Source organism: Papaver somniferum, chromosome 1 (genome assembly GCF_003573695.1).
Source record: "Papaver somniferum cultivar HN1 chromosome 1, ASM357369v1, whole genome shotgun sequence".
Classification (NCBI taxonomy): domain Eukaryota; kingdom Viridiplantae; phylum Streptophyta; class Magnoliopsida; order Ranunculales; family Papaveraceae; genus Papaver; species Papaver somniferum.
This window is the reverse complement of record NC_039358.1, coordinates 241,341,339-241,365,554: the sequence shown is the minus strand read 5'-3', so window position 1 is coordinate 241,365,554 and position 24,216 is coordinate 241,341,339. Positions and strand designations below refer to the sequence as shown.

Genomic DNA, 24,216 nt, shown 5'->3' with positions numbered 1-24,216 from the left:
TTGAGAAAGTAAAGAATACAATCTTGTTCTTTAATCTTCTACTTTTCTATGTTAATTTGCATTCTATACCTTTTTTTTTTGTTTTTTTGACCCATTAAGTAATCAGTGTTCATTCAAGATTTAATATGATATGCATTTAACAGAAAATTGTTGTTTCTGGCTCCTACTGAATTTGTAAGCTATCTTAAACTGTAACTCGGAGTCTTGGCACTTTCTAATAATAGGATGGAACTGGGGCACAGGTGAGTTTTGTGTACAGAGGATCCGGAGCCGGGTTATTGAACCAATTCATTTTTATCATTATCAAAATTTTTAAAAACACTCAAATTAATCTTTCCGACTTAAGTTTGATTGGAGTAACAAAAGGTCAGTTCTTCATTGATATAAAATCACTGTTTTAACCATTGTTTTAAAGTGTGAAACTGTTTTTCTATTTTCACTTTTTATCAAAGTAGATACTGAATTTTTAAGATAATTCCAAATGCACTGCCTCATAGTGAAGTCCAAGTCTAAGTCAACTTAACGTATCAACTTGGGTGGAAGATGCCGCTGATTTGGTGTTGATGGTAAGATTATCTTAAATTCTCCCATGAATTGGATGTATGTCACAACACAGAGAAAGAGTCGTCAATGTCGAGGGATGTATACCCCAACGACTCTAGAAAGTCGTCAATGTATTGACACCAAAAATGACGACTCAAATCTGCAACTTTTCCAGGTTATGAAAAAACGCTAGGGTAATATGATATACCCTGACGACTCTTAGCATGGGACGTAAAGGAGTCGTTATTTTGTGTGTCTATATCAAGACGACTCTGAAAATTTTCGGGACAGATTTTTCACTTTGGGTCGTTGACGTTTAAAAAAGGGTTGTTCATAGAGGATCATCATATGTTTCTATATTATGTTAACGACTCTAATTTAGGGTAAAAAACATGAAAACCAGAAATATGGTCGTTATCTTGATCATCATATACCCTAACAATTTTTTATGGTTTCTACATGCATATGAAAAATCGTTATGGTTTAGGCTTGTCGAATTGACGACCCTTTTACTGTAACTGAAATTTTTCGGGTGAATTTTTTTTCCTTGTAGTCGTTAATGGAGGAGAAGAGAAGAGTCGAGAGGGTGAGAGGGGAGGGAGTGATTTTTTTTTAGTACTAGAAATGAATTGGGGCTTAGGATTAAGGGTTAATAGGTTTTTAAGATTTATTTTTAGTAGAGGGTAAAATAATATTTTCACAAAATTTTAATACACCCGTAGGTGCAAATAAAATGGGTAAGGCCCTTGACTGTTTTTTGGGGCCCCCAATTAAACTAGGCTCTGAATATGCATCTCACCTTCTTTTTTTGTAACCTTTACACAAATTTTCTTTTCAATACTTATTTGACTAGTCTAGTGAAACATAAAACTGGTTTGTCTAGTCTTCGTGATAGACTTTGAATACATACCAACAGCCCATGTGTACCCTTGAAGATTGCGGTTCGGGTAACCCAAAATTATTCCAAAAGGAAGAAAAAAAAATGATTACCAAACAAAAACATGGGTTGCTTTAATCTAGTTTCGATCTTCTTTAACTGCATGTTTTGTTTTTCTAACCTACTGATCACCATACAATACACAACTGCACAAACTTATTTTAATCATATATGTTCAGGAGCAAATTTCACAGATGGAAGTACATTTCAATCTAATCTCAAGACTCTTTTTCCTTCAATCATACAAGATAGATACTATAACGCCACCGTTGGTCAAAGCCCGGATACTGTTTATGGGTCTATACAGTGTAGAGGTGATGTTACATTAGATGCTTGTCAAGGCTGTGTTCAATATGTTACTCAAGTGAACAAAGAATTTGATAAATGTCTAAATTTTAAACAAGCAATTGTTTGGTACGATACATGTATGCTAAGGTATTCAGATCAAAATTACTTTACTATAATTCAAGAGAATCCATATTATTGGATGGCAAACAGAAATAATATTTCTAATCCGTCTCAGTTTAAACCGATTTTAAATGATTTCTTGGTTGGTTTAGTAGGTAAAGCTGGGTCTAGTGGGTTTTATACTAATTTTGCTACAGAGGAAAAAAAATATTACTAACCGTTCAAAATTATATGGATTAGTACAGTGTACTGCAGACATACCTTCAAGTAGTTCTAGTCTATGTCTATTTGGAGTCATGGATGTGTTACCACGTTGTTGTGATTGGAGACAAGGTGCAAGAGTTATTGGTCCTAGTTGTATGCTTAGATATGAATTGTATCCTTTTTATGAATCTACTATTACTTCCGCAATACCTCCATTATCTTCTCCTACTCCTCTGGTATTACCGCCATCGTCAACGAATACAACTCTGCCAAATGGTAAGGGGTACTTTTTATTATGGCCAGAACCACACTTGGAAGCAAAAGTAATTGTAAATATTGATTCCGAAAGTCATGTATACTAAAAGCAAGTTGAATTATGTTTTTATATTCTTTGCAGCAAATAGGAATAACTCATCCAAAGCTACCATCGGTATAGTCGTTCCTTCGGTTATCACAGTACTTTCGGCGATTGCCTTCTGGTTCTTCTGTTTACGAAGAAAAAAAGCACAAATAAGTAAGTACCTATCCCTCAAACATGATATCTAGACATATCTACATGTCATCTCTTGCGTAATGGATTCACACTTTTTGTCGTTTTGGTCATGAAGATGTGGAAGATGAGCCTCCAAGTACAATAGAATCTTTGCAGTTCAACTTCAGTACAATAAGTGCTGCAAGAAACAATTTCTCTGAAGATAATAAACTAGGAGAAGGAGGAATTGGCTCTGTTTACAAGGTAATGAACCCATAAAATAGCCGATTAAATAATTCTGGACACTTTGGCTCTGTTTACAAGCTAATACAATTTTTTTCTTGTACCATCTGATGTCTTCAGGGTACACTTTCAGACAGGCGAGAAATAGCCGTGAAGAGGCTATCAAAATATTCTAGTGCAGCTTATTGGATTCATCTGAATTTTGATGATAAAAAGTCTATTCTTTTTCAAAAGATACAACTTTTATTTCAGGAAATGTGATTTTTTCATTTATATATTTTTTCCTAAAACTTAGGGAGTATTATAATTCTTTAGAACGGTAATCTTAATTTCAATCAAGAACTGATCTTCATCATTATTTCACTTTCCTTTCTCAGAAAGGCGCTAATTCCTGTGTTTTAATCAAACCTCTAAATAATCTGATGCTCAAAAGTACCGCCAGTGGTGCACATAGTTTGCTGAATGGAATTCAGGAAATGATAACCATAAGTGGATTTTTCCAAAATTTCTCAAGACTTTAGCCAAGATATATTCATATACTAGGCCGGAATAGCTAGTCCTAATTACAGCACATACAGTTTCCAAACACAAACTAAAAATAAGTCTAATTTACTGACTGTAAATTCCATGACATTTTAGAAAACAATAACATCATATGCTATGGAATGTAGTGGTGTATCTTCATCTAGGGTCTGGTTCACTAATTATAACTTCATTCATGCTCCCCCTTGCTACTTCACTGCATCCTAAGGTCGAGTTGAGCTCCATATGTGTAGTACTACCAACAAAAAACGCAGGTGCCAAAGGTAAAGCTGGATCAGTCGCAGAGTAGCTGTTGAGCATTTGGACAACTGTGGGCATTGTGGGTCTATCTGCAGCATTTTCTTGAACACATAATAAAGCAACTTGGATGCATCTCATTACTTCGTTTCTAGAACATGTGTTTTTCAATGTTGGATCTAATATTTCTATGGCAGATCCATTGTTCCAATGTCTCCATACCTGCATCATTTTCTCCCGCACTTTATTATCCATCGCGTAAACAAAAATAGACTGGACTAACAGAAGATAATACGGATACTCACATAGCTTAGAAGGTCTTGGGAAATATCTGATTGATGAAAACTGCTTTTCTTCTGTCCAGAAAGTATCTCTAAAACTAAGACACCGAAACTAAAAACGTCTGATTTCACTGAGAAATGACCATGCATTATAAAACAGAATACAATATTTTGGTGAATTGATCCACACTTCAACTGGTGGAAAGGTAGACAAATATATAGAGATTACATGCCTTTCTTACAAGGGTTACAGAGATGTTTTTGGCGTAACATAAGCTAGCAATTATAGAGAATATATTTGCAATAAATCCATATCAATCTGTAGCGTAACACAAGATAGTGATTGATACGTGATTTTCTCTTGGCAGTTGTTACCAGAAGAGCTTTGACTGAGTCTTGATGAGATGTATTCCTAACATCCCCCCTCAAGTTGTGCATGACTGGCCGAATGCTCAACTTGTCTCTGAGAAACTCAAATCTTACAGAAGCAAGACCCTTTGTAAAAATGTCAGCTAGCTGATCTTTTGAGGAAATCAACTTTACCAGTAGTGTTTTGTTTGCACCTCTTTCTCGTACAAAATGGTAATCAATTTCAATGTGTTTCATTCGTGCGTGAAAGACTGGATTTGCTGTCAGATAAGTCGCACCCAGATTGTCACACCACAATGTTGGAACTTGTACTGCAATGCCCAATTCATGCAATAGTGACTGAAGCCATATCAATTCTGATGTACCTATGGCTATGCCTCTGTATTCATCCTCAGTACTGGATTTAGAGACCATTTTTTACTTGCGTGCACTCCACTACTGCCAAAGTAAATAACGTAGCCACTTGTTGATCTTCTATTATCTAAACTGTCAGCCCAATCAGAGTCTGGGTAGGAATGAAGTGTTGTATCCACTGAAGGACGGAAAACTAAACCATAATGCACTGTATGTTTGAGATATCGTAGGATTCTCTTAACTAGAACCCAATGCTCAACAAAAGGATTATGCATATACTGGCAGACTTTGTTGACTGCTACCGCAATGTCTGGTATGGTGAGATGAAGATATTTTAAAGCTCTACAGACACTACGATACAGAGTAGGGTCTTCAAATTCACACTTCCGTGTTTACTGATATTGGCATTTACTGGAAGAGGTGTAGAGACTGGTTTAGCAACATCCATTTTTGTTCGTTTGAGTAGATCAACTATATACTTCTGCTGACTGAGTATCACTGAAGTGTCTTGGTGGATTACTTCTATGCCTAAGAAGTAACTTAGGTTTCCCAAATCCTTTACTGCAAAGGCAGAGCTCAGATTAGTAACAAGATTGGTGATAAGAGTAGAGTTTGAACCTGTGATGATGATGTCATAAACGTAGATGAGGACATATGTAACTCCTTCTAATGCTTGTTGTATAAAAAGAGAACTGTCAGAAATAGAACCCTTGAATCCCAGTGCAATGAGAAAATTACTTAATTTGGAAAACCAAGTTCTTGGAGCTTGTTTCAACCCATAAATCGATTTGTTGAGCTTACATACATGATTAGGATAGTCAGGATTGACATACTCTAGTGGTTGCTTTATATATACGGCTTCAGTTAACTCACCATGCAGAAATGCATTTTGGACATCTAATTGCTTCATCGTCCAATTTTGAAACACAACAATTGAGAGAACAAGCCTTATCGTGCTAGGCTTTATCACTGGGCTAAATGTTTCATAGTAATCAAGTCCCTCACGCTTATTATATCCTTGTGCTACCAATATGGCTTTGCGTCTGTCAATTGACCCATCAGCTCTTTCTTTGACATGAAACATCCATTTTGATCCAATTAGATTCATCCATTCCTCATATGGAACATAACTCCAAGTTTCATTGCGAATGTGAGCATTAATTTCATCATCCATGGGTGGTCTCCATGTTGGATATTTTGATGCTTCAATATAAGATGTTGGAGCAGTAATATGTGTTTTCTCTAGTGGATATTTAGTTGCTTGCAGACACAACTTGTTTACAGGCTTTCTAATGTCATTTCGAGATCGTGTGACCATATGATGGTGCTGAATTTGTGGTTGAGCTTGAGAAACAGTGCTATCAGGTGCTATTGATGAAGTACCAACTGTAGTATTGTCTGTGGGTTGATCAATGACTGGAGATGATACTTCTGGCAGACTAGAGGACAACGGTTGATCAATTAAAGCTTCAGCTTCAATGGATGGTGATGCTGGTTGGACAGGTTCAAGTGATGCACTATAAGATGGAACTGATAAAACATATGAGCTTAAGAGCTTTGTAGTGAGTGATTTCTGTGTGAAGTTAGGAGAATTACCTGTTGCCTGGCAGCAAATGGGAAGCTTGTTTCCACAAATTTGACATGTCGAGAGATATATAGCATGTTGGTTGAAACATGTAAGCATAAATAACCTTTGTGAGCACTACTGTACCCTATAAAAACAAATGGTAAAGATCTTGGTTGGAGTTTGTTTGAGACATATGGTCTAAGACATGGATAGCATAAACATTCAAAAACTCTAAGAGAGGAGCAGTCAGGAGTCTTGTTGAACAATAACTCTAAAGGAGATTTAGACTCATTTTTTGAAGCTGGGAGTCTATTGATGAGGTAACATGCAGTTGTGAAAGCTTCAAACCAGTAGGATTTTGGCATTGAGGCATGAAAAAGAAGTGCTAAGCCTGACTCTGTTATGTGTCTAATTCTATGTTCTGCAAGACCGTTTTGAGCTGATGTAGGAGGACATGAAAATCTATGTATAACTACTGAGCTATTTAGAAAGGCAGTGAACTTTTTAAACTCTCCCCCATTGTCTGACTGAAAAATTTTAATCTTGAGATCAGTTTGATTCTCAATGAGTTTTTTGAATTGAATGAACACAGGAAATGCATCTGATTTACGAACTAGTGGTTAGATCCATGTGTAATGTGAGAAAACATCCATAAGCAGAAGATAATATCGATATCCATTTCTAGATAAGTAAGGAGATGTCCATAAATCAGACACAAGTAAGCTCAATGGATTATCGATTACAGTACTACTATTTGGAAAGGGAAGTTTATGACTCTTGCTCACATGACAAGAATGAAAGAACTCAAACTTCTTATTGGAAACCGGAAGGGAAAAATGTTTAATGACTCGGAAAACAGTACGGAGCATTGGGTGTCCTAGACGCTGATGCCACAGTGAAATAGTGTTGGTTACTAGAGCAGCTGGAGTTGTATTGGTAATCTCTCGAACATCATCAAACATGTAGAGCCCATTCTTACTCCTGCCTTGGAACAGTGTTGTCCTGGTTTTGAGATACTTTACATCAAAGAAATTGGAGTGAAATTCAAAATATGCATTATTATCTTTGCAGAACTTTGAAACAGAAAGGAGATTTGCTTTTATGTCAGGCACATGAAGTATATTTTTGAGATGAAAGGATCGATTATTATGGGTAAAAGAAGCATTACCAAAATTTTCAATGTGTAGAACATAGCCATTTCCTACACGAACTTGTTCAGTTCCATCATATTCATGCCTGATGTTCAGATTGTTGAGATTTGCAGTTAAGTGATGAGTTGCTCCTGTGTCAGTCACCCAATTGTTATCAACAGGACTACCAGGTAAAGCAAGATATACAGCTGGTTCTCCTCTTTGTGGTGCATTTTTATCTTTGCGAAACCAGCAAAAACTTGCATTATGGTTTTTGCGATTGCAAATCCGACAAGGACCTTGTCCTTGATCTCTTTTAGGCTGTCGATTGTGTTGATTTTGCTGACGAAAACCTTGTTGAGATCGATTCTGGGGAAACCTTCCTTGCTCTTGTTTTTGATATGGTTGTGCAGTAGATGAATAGGCAATATTTGCTATTGGTTTCTGAATAGAAGCTAGTTGTTGCTCAAGTCTCATATCATATACGATCAGATGTGCATAAAATGCATCCATATCTATCTTTTCGACAGTGCTCAGCGATGTGACAATTGAATCATATGCTTGATCCAACCCACTCAAGATTGATTGATGCATATCATCTTCAGAAAGTGCATTCCCTGATGTTGTAAGGGAATCAAATAATTGTTTAGAGTTTGCAAAATAATCATACATGGAGATGTTACCTTTGCGCAAACTCATTAGTTGCCTTCTTAGATTCATCTGATGTTCCCTTGTATTGGGTGCATATCTTTTTTCAAGTGCATCCCAGACTTCTTTTGAAGTTGTTAAACCAGATACACGACCTAATACTTCTTCTTTGAGGGATGAAAGCAGCCAGCCTAGTAGGATCTGATCCTGTTGTTCATACTTCTCATATGAAGAATTTGATAATGGTGGTAAATTAGCTTGTGTGTTTGGTATGGTTGGTGATGGTCTTGCATAAGTACCATCCACATATCCTTCTAAATGATAGCCCTTCAGTAGTGGCTTGAATTGTGTCTTCCATAAAAGATAGTTGGTATCATTGAGTTTGATGTTGATCAGATGGTTAATATGAATTGCTTGAAGAGTGGATGTTTCTAGTGCTGCCATTGATGCGGAAAAATGAACAAAACGTGGTTTAGGATCTTTCTGGCTGATACCAAAACAAAATACAATATTTTTGTGAATTGATCCACACTTCAACTGGTGGAAAGGTAGACAAATATATAGAGATAACATGCCTTTCTTACAAGGGTTACAGAGATGTTTTTGGCGTAACATAAGCTAGAAATTATATAGAATATATTTGCAATAAATCCATATCAATCTGTAGAGTAACACAAGCTAGTGATTGATACGTGATTTTCTCTTGGCAGCTGTTAGCAGAAGAGCTTTGACTGAGTCTTGATGAGATGTATTCATAACATTATATACTCTGGAGCCATGTAACCACTGCAAATCTCAACACCCAAACAATATAGGAATATCAATATATTTTTGATACAGTTAAGAACAATCAGGTGTTCAACAGTTGGAAGTTTCTACTTACTAAGTTCCAACTATTCTGCTTGTACGCTCTTGAGTTTGGTCCTGCATAAAAAGCCTAGCCATGCCAAAATCTGCAATTTTAGGATTTATGTCCATATCTAATAATATATTGCTAGCTTTGAGATGTCGATGGATAATATTAAGTCGGGACTCCTCATGGAGATAGACAAGTCCTCTTGCTATCCCAGCTATTATCTTGTATCGTCTTTCCCGATCCAGTTGTGTGCATTTAATCGGATCTGTATTTATCCAACCCAAAATATAAACTTTTATTTATGCCACCATTTTAATCTATAAAAGAAGTGTCTCTATATCCTATTATGCTAATAGTATAAAAAGATACGGGATGAGAGGCAAACCGAATATAAATTGGTCAAGGCTTGCATTTGGTAGGTATTCATAGATGAGTAGTTTTTTTCTTCGCCAGATAGACTGAACGGTCCGCGAGTTATAGTCCCAAAGGAGTAACTATCCATCCACAAAAAACCCGCCAAAAAAAAAATAACACAAAAACCCCAAAAAATAAAATTTTGATGAAACCAAAATTTGGTTTCATCATAAAATTTGATGAAACCTCGTAGAATTCGACGAAACCAATTTTTTGTTTCATAATAAAATTTGATGAAACCAATTTTGAAATTTGGGGTTTTTGTATCAAGTTTTTAAAATTTTGGGGCTTTTGTATAATTTAGTTTATGATGGAGTTTTAATGAATTCCAACATTTGAGTGGGGTTTTTGTACCATAAATTTGGTCACCTTGGATTTTTATGACTAGTTTTGATGAAACCAAATTCAGTTTATTCATAAAATAATTAACTTTTGAAATTCATTCACAATGCAGTTTGGGACCCCTACCCCCGTTGGTACTTTCCTTTTTAATTGTCTTTTTAATATTATAGATTCAGTGATGCTATTTACCTCCCTATTATGTTCCCTCCAATTTTAACCTTATATCTCGGAAATGGTGAACCCCACCTGAACCTGAATGTGAATCAAATCTCAGATGTGTAGTTTATTTTGGACGGAACAGAATAGGAAGGTGGAGAATAGGGAGGTGAATAACATTTCTGTTATTGCAGACGTCACTGTAATACACTGGTAAATTCGTTGGGTAATGATACCAATGACCTTAGTTCGAAACTCGTCAACAACAGGGTGGGGGGATTTTTCTCTTTCTTTTCCTAATTACCTGGGATTGTAGGTAGTAGGTTTAACTTTAATATAACCTTCAATTTAGGAAGTTATTTGGGCTTGTAGGTAGTAGATTTAAACTTTAATATAACCTTCAATGTAACTCAAATTTATGGATTTATGAGATTTATGCATAGTCTTACCCAAAATTTTGAAATACGTTACTCATGTCTGTCCAACACTTGGGTTGCGCATGAGTTGGGTAAGTTGGCTCAACCCAAGCCCCACCCCTATACAGCAGTTAATCATATACGAAGAGGTATAATTATTTTTGTACTTAATGGATAGATGAGAAAATAATGCACCAAGACTAGGGGTGAGCAAAACGCCGATACCAGCGAGATTTATCGGGGCCAATCCGAAATTTAGCGGGTGTACACCCGGCCCGTAATTTGGTCGATTGGATATGGGTGTATTTTTTAAACCGATCGTTTGTACGGGTGGGCGCAGGTGGAACATCACCCACCCGTCTTGATTGAGTTCCATGGGCCTCATTCCTTGTTTTGGCTTTATCATCGTTTTTCTACTACTAGACGATTCTCGTATATTGTATCAGTTTATGTTATAATATTCCGTTTTTGGAAAAAAAAACCTTATTACTTTTTCATTTAGACCAAGGTGAAAAAATGATAATACTTCCTTCTTTTAGAAAGGGTGAGAGAGTGTAAGCATTTGAAATCTGTTTTTCACCTTTGGCAAGCTGAATGACAACCTTCATCTGATCGAACAGCAGCGTCGAGCTAATGAATTGATCGGTACCCATAGGCGGGCTAAACGAGCATTGGGTACTCCACTACTCCGGCACCTATGGATTACGACACCGCCGTCAGAACTCCAAACCACCACGTTCACCTGACACGTGTCCGGAATTTAAAACACCATATAATCCGACCCCGCTTTTTTCTAATCCAACGGCCAGCAGTTCCATCTGTCTGGTTATTATTCAGTAATGCTTGATTACAGACACAAATGTACAAATCACTGTGACCCTGACAAGTGTTAAGCCATCATTGGAAACAGCAGAAAGTATTTTATCAACAGAGGAGTGGAACGTAGGCTTGCACTGTTGCACCTGCCATTAATGGCGATTTAAAGGTGTACCATGAAAATGCTCATATTCTGAGGAATTAGCGCCATTTAGAACAAAGGATGTGAGGTGATGATGGGTTTCAAATCTTCTAGCGAAACTCAAATTTGATTGAGGTAGCGAAAGGTCAGTTCAATTCCAAGCTAGTTCTTGATAAGAAATTATTATTTGTATTTATCTGTTTTTTGTGGATTTGATAGAAATCTGCTTTTACTCGGTTTCAATTTTGTCCAGTTGAATGCTTCTAATGTGTATGAGAAACTGCTTGAGTATCTGCTTATAAAATGACTGTAAATATGCCTCACTGGTGAATATTTATTTTGGTGGCATAATAAAAGATTGATAAGGGTGATATAATTTTGTAAATGTGATTACAGAAAATCGATAAATTGAAAAAGTTTGCCAGATGTAGAACACTTATATTTTTTTGGTACTGGTATCTCAATTAGATCACTGAGTGGGATCTTCTTGATTTAGCATTTCACCTTCGTATAAATTTTCTTCCAATAAATTCAAAGAAAAACTTTATGTTGGGATAGTTTTTTCTCGACTTGGGACCCCTTGATTTGGTCATGTGAAAATCTCTGGTTGACTCATGTGCAGACTTAGTACGTTGCACTAATTGACTAGTCTGCTAAGACATAGTCATAGGCGGCCTCAATGTCTTCGAACTTGTGGAGAGAAATGATTTCTCTAGTCTTCGTCGACTTGCGTGTAAAACCAGCGCCCATGCACCCTTCAAGACTGGTTGGGGATTATTAGGAATACAAATACAGAAAACACATAGATCATCAGAAACAAAAACATGGGTTTTTTAAATCCCATAATTGTCTTCTTCGTCTTTTTGTTTTCTCTTATTAACTTATTGATCACCATACAATACACAACTGCACAACCCCCATATCGGTATCATTTTTGTTATGGAGATAATTACACTATTGGCAGTACATTTCAAACTAACCTCAATCGTCTTCTTCCTTCATTATCCTCTGCCAACAACTCAATTAAAAATGGATACTCTAACGCCACTATTGGCCAAACCCCAGATACTGTTTATGGGTCTTTTCAGTGTAGAGGTGATATTTCATTAGAAGACTGCCAAGGTTGTGTTAAAATCGGTGCTGAAGAGATAAAAGAAAATGATAGATGTCCAATTTCTAGAAAAGCTATTATTTGGTACGATGAGTGTATGCTAAGGTATTCCGATGAGTATTACTTTAATACAATGCAAGAGAGTCCATCAGTTTATCTATGGAATCCTAATAATGTATCTAATCCAGATCAGTTCAGACCTACTTTAGGTGATTTTTTGAGACGTTTAGCCAGAGAAGCTGTGTCTAATAATGGTTCTACTTCTACTAAATTTGTTTCTGGAAATACATATTATTATGATATAAAAGTATATGGTCTTGTACAGTGTACATCAGATGTGTATTTAAGTAGTTGCTGTTAAAAACACTTGATAATTTGTGATGGGTAAATCTAGAATTATCTGGATAGCTAACTATAATCTCCCATGGACTTATCTCCATGGACAGGCCCAGTCTAGAGATATCTAGACTCTTCAGATTTCCGTATCTGCTAAGATAAAAAGAGTGCAAGCCCATTGTGTGCACTCCAGAGTCTTCGAAGACATTTTCCATCACGTATATCTAGAGAATTCTTTCTCTAGAATGGTCTCAGTAGTCGGTCAATTAGCTCTAGAGATTTCCGAGTCTAGAGTGTTCTTAGTAGTCGGTCATGAAGTAGTATAAATAGAAGCAAATGTTGGCTGTTGTGGTCATTGAAAATTCAAGTGAGTATCAGTAAGAGTGAGAGCTAGTTAGTAAGCAAGTCAAGTGACTGCTACTGTAAGTAGAGTGAGCCAAAGAGCTACACCAAAATTCCCTTGTAACATTTTCATTTCCAAATTAATCAAAGCCTCACTTTTCAGTTAAACCAACCTATTTTCAAAACTCATTTCCATAAACCCATCACACTTCCTCATTGCGCCAACAGTTGCAAGAGATGTCTTGTGGGAGCTCTATCTGAAATACCAAATTGTTGTGCTTGAAATCAAGGCGGAAGAGTTTTAAGACCTAGCTATTATTTTAGATTTGAATTAAAACCTTTCTTTCAATCTAATGATACTCGTTCACCACATCTATTACCTTCTCCTACTCCTCTCTTATCACCACCATCATCAACAAATACAGCTAAACCAAATGGTAAGTAGTACTCCTTTGTTATGTGATATTCTTCATTCGATCATTTCAGCCCAAAAGAAATTTGAGAAACATGAATTCAAGATTCATGCATACTAAAAGCAACTTCAATTCGATTTCCTTGTAATCCGTTCCGGAGATAATTTTCAAGCTCGAAGAGTTTAATTTTTTGGGTACCCACAGACCCTTGCTTCTTCATTTTTGAAAATGGTACCTCTGCTGACTTTTCTTAAAATTCATTGGTCATGTAGAGCTATTGTAGTCAATTTTGAGTAAAATACAGTTATTTTATAATGCAATTGAAAGATTTTGGCTCCAGTTTGAAGAATTTTGAGTTAGATTTGAAGAATTTGAAAATCTAGAAATTGAAATGGTTGTAAAAAAAATTTTTTGCTAACTTTCAGGACTTTTTGTGACTATTCCAAACTCTCTTTTTCCTAATACAGTATTTTTTAAACTAAATAAAGTTTGAGCGAAATTTTAGAGCAAAACTGAGTATTTTATTTCATTATTTTCGCTTCAATTTGAAGAAGTGTTGTTTAGATTTGGAGATTTTAAAAGAAAAATGAGATTAGAACAGTAGAAACAGGTAATTTCATTTTTACCTTCCATGTCACTATAAAAAAGGACTCCCTTCGTCCAATTACAATTTCATAGACTTAGCAAATTTGAGGTCGGGCAACACTATCAGGATCTCATTGTTATGATATGTATCTGTGTATATTTATGCTAGTCAGGATTGTTGTTTGCCTGCTTCTCATAAGAAAACTCAAATTATTCATACTTAAATTCTGTTCCTAATTGGGAAATGTTAATGTACATGCAGCAAATAAGAGTAACTCATCCAAACTTACCATCAGTATAGTTGTTCCTTTGCTTATCACAGTACTTTAATTTTCACCATTGCCTTCGGGTTCTTATATGTCCAGAGAAAAAAAAACACAGAGAAAGAAGTTTGACAGTAAGTACCACCTTTCCCTCAAACATGAGTCACATGACACCTATGTATATACACGTCTCTTGATAATTTCGCACTTCTTGTTGTTTTCCTCATGAAGATATCGATGATGAGATTCCAGGACCAGAATCTTTACAGTTCAACTTCAGTACTATAAATTTTGCAACAAATAATTTCTCTGAAGCTAATAAACTCGGACAAGGTGGATTTGGCTCTGTTTACAAGGTACTAGTTATTATACAGATCCATGTAAATTGAATTTTAGAATGTAATTCCTGAAGGTAATTGTTTTTTGAAGTTTTTTAGATAGCTAAGAACCTTATTTTTCTATTGTCGCTTCATGTCCTCAGGGTACACTTTCAGACGGGCAAGAAATAGCCGTAAAGAGGCTATCAAAAAATTCAGGACAAGGTGAACAAGAGTTCAAGAATGAAGTTACCTTAGTAGCTAAACTTCAGCACAGAAATCTGGTGAAGCTCGTTGGTTTCAGCCAAGCTGGTGAAGAAAAACTACTCATCTATGAATTCATGCCAAATGGAAGCCTTGACCAGATCCTATTCGGTTTGCCTCTCATTTTGTGTCTGTTTATTCTTATTCTATCAGCTATCATAGTTGGATACATAGGTAGTCTAAAAGTTAGCATTTTCTTGGCCGGATGAATTTGTACACAGCTGGATTGGGAAAGACGATACAAGTTAATAGGAGGGATAGCAAGAGGACTTGTCTATCTCCATGAGGAGTCTCGACTTAAAATTATCCATCGAGATCTTAAAGCTAGCAATATATTATTGGATTCAGACATGAATCCAAAAATTGCAGATTTTGGCATGGCTAGGCTTTTTGGCCTTCACCAAATTCAAGATAATACAAACACAATAGTTGGAACTTAGTAAGTGTAAACTTCGAATCGTTAAACATTTAATTGATTGTATAAAAACAAATTGTGATATTCCTATATTGTTTTGGTGTTGGTATTCGCAGTGGCTACATGGCTCCTGAGTATGTAATGCATGGTGAATTCTCTGTGAAATCAGATGTTTTTAGTTTTGGTGTCTTAGTTTTAGAGATACTTCGCGGACAGAGGAACAGCAGTTTTCATAAATCAGATATTGCTCGGGACCTCCTAAGCTATGTGAGTATCATGAGTTATACATTATTTGCATCCAGTTTTGTCTACTTTTGTTTACACAATGGATAATAAAATGATGGAGAAACTGATGCAGGCATTGGAATTATGGATCTGCAATAAAAATATTAGATCCAACTCTGAAAGACACATTTTCTAAAAACGAAGTGGTGAGATGCATCCACGTAGCATTATTATGTGTTCAAGAAAATGTTGAAGATAGACCCTCAATGCAGACGGTCGTCCTAATGCTCAACAGCTACTTTTCAATCAGTCACAATTTACCTTCAGCGCCTGCTTTCTTTGCTGGTAGTATTAAACGTATGGAACCCAAGTCGACCTTATATTCAGACTACAGTGAAGAACAAGGAAGTTCGAAAAACGAGTCAATCAGTGATGCAGCAACGTATAGCGTAAATGATGTTTCAGTTACTGAACTGCACCCTCGATGACAATGCAAATCTTGTTCATTTGCCTTCTTCTTTTCTTTTTCATTTGTAAGTTCATATGACTTCATACTTTATTTTCAGCGGGAATACTTCATTAAAGAATCTAAGATTCATAGAAAATAAATATGAAACAAAATTGAATTCTGACGGTTCTTGTTTTAACGGTAAATTCAATTTTATCATCATTTTTCATAGAAGCTGTCATTTTTCTGTGCAATTTAGATGAATAAATTTTAGTTAAGAACAAACTGCAACTGAAATTTGCTGCAGCCGCATGGAGCACTCTCATTGCAGGACTTCCTAATTATCCAAGTGCCGCCCAAAATCTTCGAAACCTTCCAAACCCTCAAATGACGGTTCTATCAATACTGCGCTGTGTTTCCTATTCTGGTCCTTATGTATAGCTAGGAATGAATTCATTTATGGTGAAAAGCAACCACACCTAGGAAACATAGCACATATGGCTGTATGTCTTCAACTAGAATTCTCTTGGGCACAAACGAACCTTCCTTCCGCGCTACCTGGAATGCTAGCTTCTATCAACCCTGGAAATGTAACACGGGTCTCCACCACAATCATGGTAGGGTGGAAAAAACCTAATTCGGGTTGGATCAAGATCAATACAGATGGCGTAGCGAGAGGACATCCCGGAATAGCTGGAGAAGGTTTCATCTGCAGAGATTAATCTGCAAAAACCCTGATAGAAACCGTTGGGAATGACCACTGCCTTGACCACTGAATCTTGGGCCATGCTCATAGCGTCTAGAACAACAAAAGAACGAAGTTGGTCACAAGTTCAATATAAAACCGACTCGGAAAACTTGCTTCGATTCCTATCTTCAGATGCTGAGCCGCCTTGATACATTTCGGGGATGATCTCGGCAACCAAGCTAATCATGGGCTAATTCCCCAATGCAACATTGCGCACATCTACAGAGAAGGTAATCATCAATCTGCAGACGGACTGGCGAACCTTGTTGCGGACTACAGCCACCCAGGAAGCCTTTCAACCTTGGTGTGGGATCACATAGTCTCATCTTGCATTAACCAAGTTGTAATGGATCACTCTTTCGGCAAAACATACCTTCGTGTAATTGTCTTGTTTAATGTTAAATAAATTCTCATGCTTCAAAGAGAAAAAAAAAACTGCAACTGAAAAAGCACATCTTTCCCATTAAAGGCCTTGATAAAATAAGCTTCCACGTTGAACGGTGGTGAAACCTGGATTCCTATTTGTAGCTCCCCTAAGCTAGCAGCTGACTAATCCAAGAGATTAACTATAAAATGAGGCACTAACAATCTAATACATCTATTTAAGAATTAATTTAATTAGGAGTTCTAAATAAAGTTTAAACCGAATCTAAACCCTCTCTGAAATAAATACAAGAACTCCTCTCAAATGATACATATTTAATAATGAGTTGATTTACGAAAAGAATATAAACACAAAATAAACATAGCAGAAGCTAACTAACTAACGAAACCACTCCTCGAAGCTTTCATCGCCACATGCACATCTTGATCTGTCTCTAAAATTGAGAGTGGGAATTGACTCAGCACATCATCTCTAAAAGGGGTACCCAGTAGAAATAATAACTAACTTTCAAGTAATCACTAAAATGATATAAAAACAATGCAGGTTTTACTAAAAATCGTTAAAACGCGGAATACAAATAAAACATATTAGAATAATAATAATTGTACTAAAATATAAAGTTTTACCAACCAATAAACCGGCGCACATTCACAACATAAATAATAGTTGAGCGACGTCTTCCTTCGGAGTAGCAAGGCATGATTGTTGTGGAAGCTTCAATGTTCATTAAAGTACCGTGAGGTTTTCCGTCCTCAAGTCATAAACGATATGTACCTTACCAGTACCTCATTCTATGCGCACTCTACATATCAAGTCATTCTCTTTAAACACCAAAACATAATATAATAGCTTTTGAAAGTAATTTAAACGAACAGTAAACATCCATGTATAAGAGATGCATTGCCCGTAAATAAATAGGAAAAATAATATTCAATGACGTGTCACACACCTATTAGTTTATTAGTGGCAGCAATTTTCACTCCTTTAGCGCATAAATATAGATATACCTTTTGGGCAACCACATCATACACCAATCAAAAGGAAACCTTCTCCCTTTCATGCTAACAATAAGTAAAGATTGTAACCACTTTTCCAGTCAATGAAAAGAATCACTTTTTGAAAATAAGTAAATACTCCCAAACACAGATATTAGTTGTTCCTAAGATCCAAACCCATCCCAAAATATAAAAGAAAACTAGTTTGTATTACACACATATATACATGCATACATGTATCATATACTAACAAAGATATGCATGCATTTCATAAGATATAAAGTTGTAATCGGTCATTGTTAATAAAGACTAACTCTTAATCATACAAGCACACTAAGAATTTATCCGATAAACTCATACAAGGTTCATAACATAATATCATACAAGTCTCTACTTATAGGTTAAGTCAAATAACAAACTGTTCTAGTTTTATTAGTCTATAACTTAGTAATAAGTAATTTTGGAATAAAACTATATCTACTTATTCAAATAGGGCCAATTTGGATGCCATCGGATAGCTCTCGAATAACCCACAACTTTGCAGAAGGAACCGAAAACTAATTTGGACTCTAAGTGGTCCAAAAACTCGAAATAGGATATCTGGCCCTAAGTCCAAGTCCATGTACCTGATCCGGCCAAGCCCGCTAAACCGGACTTTACCCATTTCCTGACTCATCGGGTCAACCCACGAACCGACCCGTTTACCCGATCCACTACCCACTTGGTCCGACTTGTCTGAGTCATATATCTATCTCATCTTACACGCTGACTCACTGAGTCAACACGGTCAACTAGGTTTGACTCACTAACTTACTGATTTGACTCAGTCAATTAAACAAACACATGACAGGCATTTAGAGTACTTGTACACAGCACAAGCACCAAACTTTCGTGGTCTATCAACTTATCAATTCTTATCCAAATGAGGCTCCTAAGGGCTCTCTAAAAAATGACAGTGTTCTCTATGACTTTGTAGCTATAACCGGAAGCTAATTTCGAGTAGAACATACCTAACGAAGTCCACTTAATCGCTTAGTCACCGCTGTTTCCAGATTTTCAGACATAACGGGTGAAATTCAAAAATTCATATCTAATTCCTAAATCATGCAAACTCAGTCCCTGTAGAAAGCTGAGAGACTCATCTACAAGTCTCGTATATGTATAACAACTAATTTACACTTCAAGTATATCAAAAACATGCGAGAAACGAGGGAAGAGATACTTAATAACACACATTAAATAATAAGTTCCAAAACATAAGAACTTGATGGGTTTTCACCTATTCTAACATTCAAAAACAACCCAATAATGATTAACATATAAGAGTTGATTATAAATGTTACCTTTATGTTTTCTAAGATTGTTCTAATATCACCAACACCATGATCATCCAATATTCATCATCAAGAACATTACGTACCTTCTCTAATTTTAACACTTCTCTCCTTCTTATTCTATAAGTCTAGAAACTCCCTACATAATTTCTCTCAATAAAGATGTATATTTCATTATCATCATCATCACTAAATCCTAACTCATCAAATAGCTACCATAACTCTCCATTTCTAATTCTATCATTTTTATTTTATCCTCCTACTAACTCCGTTCATAACACCACCTCCTCCTTCAAAAACGGTTGAGTCATCTAACTCCTTTAAAAACCTAACTCATGCAAGCCCCCACGTTGAACGGTGATCATCACCCATTCTTAAAATTGCTCCATTCCACTTTTCCTCGAAGGAGGAAAAAACAAGGCTTTTTTCACAAAATAAAAAAAAAATTGTATTTATCACACACAAAAAAAAAGAAAAAAAAACAAAGAAAAACCTCTCCACTCTTTCTCCGTCTCTTTGGCATACCATCTTCTATCTGTTTACTATTTTAATTCGAAAACGTTTTTTTTTTATTCTCTCTTAACTCAAGTTTTATTTAACAGGTACAATCTTTGTTCTTGGTAAACCCTAGCAGTTTCTTTTTTATTTTTCTTTTTTGTCTTTTGGTTTCTCTGAATCAATAAACCCTAACCCATGTTTTGTTTTGCAGGTAAAATCAATAAACCCTAACCCATGTTTTATTTTGCAAGTACAATCTTTACTCTTGGTAAACCCTAACCCTTTTCTTTTTATCTTTTCGTTTCTCTGAATCCATAACCGTAACCCATGTTTTTTTTTTGTAGGTATAATTAATAAACCCTAGCCTATTCTCTATATAATAACCGAGTTTTTTTAAAAGGTTCTCATTCATCGGAGTTCCACGTTAATTCTCGCTTCTGGTTGATTCTTGCCCCACCAGTTTTTTTTTTTGTACAGTTATTAAATTTAAACCAATAAAAAGTTCATGATAAGATAGCTAAATCTTAAAAAATAATATTTTCTGAAATAAATAAATCTTAAGAATCTCGAAACATGCCAGAAATATATCAATGGTCATGATAATCAACAAATTAAATCACAACATGATAATCAACAAATTAAATCACAAACATCCACGATTTCATCGTGATAAATCAAATGATCATCACGTGATAAGAAAATATCATCAAGTGTCCAGTGTCCGTTTACATTTTTAAAAAATATAATTTTCCTAATTACATCCCAAACTATCAAAATATCAATCAAATCGGGAAAAAAAATCAAAAAAGAAAATAAACTGATTAGCCCAATAATAAATCTCTTTTCCGCAAATCTTTATTGGTGGTCATGCATAGTAGTTGGTTAGTATTTTGGATGAATAATTTAGAACAAAGATTATGATCTAAATTAAGCTAATACAAAACAAGAAGCAAACAAGCATGGAAAAAAAAAACTATGACTCAATAATCAATAGTTGTCCTACACTACACTCCTCATATGATTTCATTATTAATCAACTCATTTTTAGGTTTACACTCTTAATTTTATTGATCAATCTTTGAATATTCTTACAAGAAAAGATAAAGAAATCAAGAATGATCTCTGCTCTAGACTTTCTCTCTCCTATTTACTTGTTTCTTACCCAAAAAAGATCTCTCTCTCTCTTTACAACTTGAATGACTATATATAAGGAAATACATAGTGGGTGACAGCTAATCTGTCCTTTATTTTCGGGTATGGTCTGCGACATTCTCGCAACCTTACAAATATTAATTTCGCAAGCTCTCTAATTTTTGCAGGGCTATCACATCTTTCTCGTGATCCTATCTGACGTCGTTTATCGTATCATTTCTGAAATTGTTCTGCGACGTTGTTGTGTTGTGTCATTGATAATTTCGCTAAAACATTGTCATTGCGAGATTCTGATCCTACATCTTGCCTCTTCTCATATCTTCTCTGCAAAGTAGAGAATGATATGAGAAATGCTGCAGTTGTTCATCTTTTCATATTCTGCATTTATCACACGTATTCTTTCTTCCATTTGTTTCTTGACGCGTCTTCTGTAACCGCTGGTTTTCAACCGCTCACGTCTTTTCGTATTAATGGTGTTTATTTCTTCGAGTAAAAAAAATCTCTTTTATATAATCTTCTTACTCTTCTTTCCACTTTTCTTTTTACTTTCTCTTCTATTTTTATTCTATCACCTCTGCAACTCTGTTATTCTTCTGCAAGTTCTGCTGCTGTAATTTTTTCCTCCTTCAATCCTCTTACGTTTTATTCATTCCCATACTATATATTCAAATATGGCTCCAAGTGGTCATAAATATGAGAAGAATTTACAAGATATCCAAAAAGATCTTGCTGATAAAGGTTTCACACTCTCCACCATTCCTGGTGAAAATGCCAAATCAATTCTTTCTGTCAAACTTTTCTCCGATCAGTATTGTGATGATCAATCAATCATAATTTCGCTAGGTCAGATTATCGCAGGTCTCCCTATTCCTCTTTATAATCCAGATCTTCCTTTATTTTATGAAATTCTCGCTCACTCGGGATTTTCGCGAGCTATCTTCCAACTGAGTGGGGATTGCATCCGTCTGATGCTAGAGTTCGCTAACCGTGGTGCTGGTAGAGGATCTCTGTACTCCAAAGAACTTAGGGATCCTAAATTCGCAAACCTAGAGATAATTGCTGAGAAATACACAGTAACGAATTTCTTTGAGAACTATGAACTTATCTCCATGAAGAAAGAGAATACTCGCTGGGGTATTCGCTTAAAAAGGAAAGATAACATTGATGAAGACAAAATTCTCATGCAAGATATTGACTGGCATTCTGGTAAAAACACAACTCCTCTCCAATCCAAAGATGATAAATGGTGTGTTTTTCCTTTAATGCTAAAAGGACCCTACATTGCTGGGTCAAATGTTCTTCCTGCGAATCTCGCTGCTTATCAACCTTGGGTTTTCTCTTGGACCGAGAAGGAGAAAGAGGTATGTTTATTCCCATTTAACTCACTTTATATTTCTTTATTGATTTTTATTATTATGTTCGCTAACTCTTGCGACATTCCGTAGATCCAAAAACTGAAAGATAGTTATAACAGGACTGGGAAAGCTAGTACTCTATTAGCTCTTCGCTCATACACAAATGAGGTAAGAAATTTTCTCTTATGATTTTAACTTTTCTTCAATTTTATCTTATGATTTTAAACAGTATATTGTTGCTTCCATGCTTCCATTTCTTATTTCTATCTGTGTGTGAAGATTATTGCTGAAGTAGAAGAATCTGCCGATGTTGCGAAGACTGGTGATAAAGGTAAAGGTGCTCTTCGTAGGGAGAAATAAACTAGTCCTCCTCCAAATATTCCTCCTCACTAAAATTCCGAAAGTGACAAGGGTGATGAGGACAATGATGATCTTGCTGCAAGTGAAGGTTCTCCACCTGAATCTTCTATGGCTAAGCTCTCTGGCCTCTTTTCTGATTCTCTACAAGGAATTGGAGATAGCCAATTCGCAAATACCGGCAAAGATCTCGCTACCCTTTGCGATGCTTCTGGATGGTGATAGCTCTCTTCGTGGAGTTTCTAGATCAGTGACTCCCGACTTCTTGCATTCTCGCAATAGTCTGGTATACTTTTATCCTTTTATTTCTTCATTGTTATAACTTAAAATTTCTTTCTATATTAATATTTTTTATATTTTCTCGCAGGCTGGAAAAGCTTCTTTTGTTGTTGCCTCAGATCTATAGAGAAGACGCGAAAATCTTGAAAAGAAGAATCTTCAATTTCGCAAAAATAATGAAGAATTTGAAGTTGAAGTTAAAGGTCTTCGAGAGAAAAATAGACAATTAGAAATTGATTCTTCTTCGTATAAGAACAAAATCTCTAGTCTTCAGCAAGCTAATAATCAGCTTTATGGTATGTTACTTTTCTCTTTTCCCTTTATTCATTCATCATGTTGTTTTATCTTATTTAAATGATCCTTTTTGCATACATTTATGATCTTTCTGATGAAGCTACCCTTCTTCGTTCATTTCCTAATGCCTTGGATAATGATACCCTTCTTGAGCGTCTTAACAATTCCTTAAATAGCTTCTCAAATGATAGAATTTCATCTCTTTCTCTAAATGAGCTTAGATCTAAATTTCCCTTCTTAGAAATTGACCATAGATCTAGTTTAGGCTTACCCAACCGATTTAAGCGTCTCCTTCTTGATTCTAAAGAGAAAACCAATGGTTAAGAACCAAAATTAGCGGTCTCATAGATGATAAGGATCGCATCTCTGATCAAGGTGCCAAGGCTTTGGCGAAATTCCAAGAGGCTCTTCTTCAAGTTCAACCTGAACGAGATGAATCTAACCGCAAGAACATCGAACTCTGCGAAAGGGAAAATCAAATTCGTTCTCTTCTTCTTATAAGTAGTGAGGATGAATTTGTTTGGGTTGCGAAAATCTTAGATGATGCTAGAAAATATTTAGGTGTTAATGTTAGTCTCCAAGTTGAGCATACATCCTTGATTAGAGATATGATTTCTGAAAGAGGAGGTTACTAACTGCTCTTCTTTACTAATCTTTTGCTTCTTATGAATTTTCATCAAGTTAATAATTGATTGTCTTTTGCTCGCAGATTCTGAAAATAGATATCGTGAAATGATTGAAGAACTCGAAGCTGAAAAGGAGGAACTCGCAAAGAATCTTTCTTCTCGCAACGACAAGTATTCTAGATTAAAGAATCAAATCAAGATCACTGTTGAGAATTTTAAGAATGATGCCATGCATTTTCGCAATCAAACTATCCAAATGGTTTGTGATAATCATAATATTCCTCATTCTGATTATCCTTGTCTCATGGAAGAGATCCCACAGAATACTCTCAGTCTGATTATTTCTGATAGCGAAACTGATGATGAAGAATCTGATGGTGATGGAAGTTCTAATGG

The 24,216-nt window shown here is 35.8% G+C and overlaps 1 pseudogene; it reads left to right on the top strand.

Moving 5' to 3' along the window:
* The first annotated feature begins 1,276 nt into the window (after positions 1 to 1,276).
* Positions 1,277 to 15,910, top strand: LOC113274623 (annotated as a pseudogene).
* The last annotated feature ends 8,306 nt before the right edge of the window (positions 15,911 to 24,216 follow it).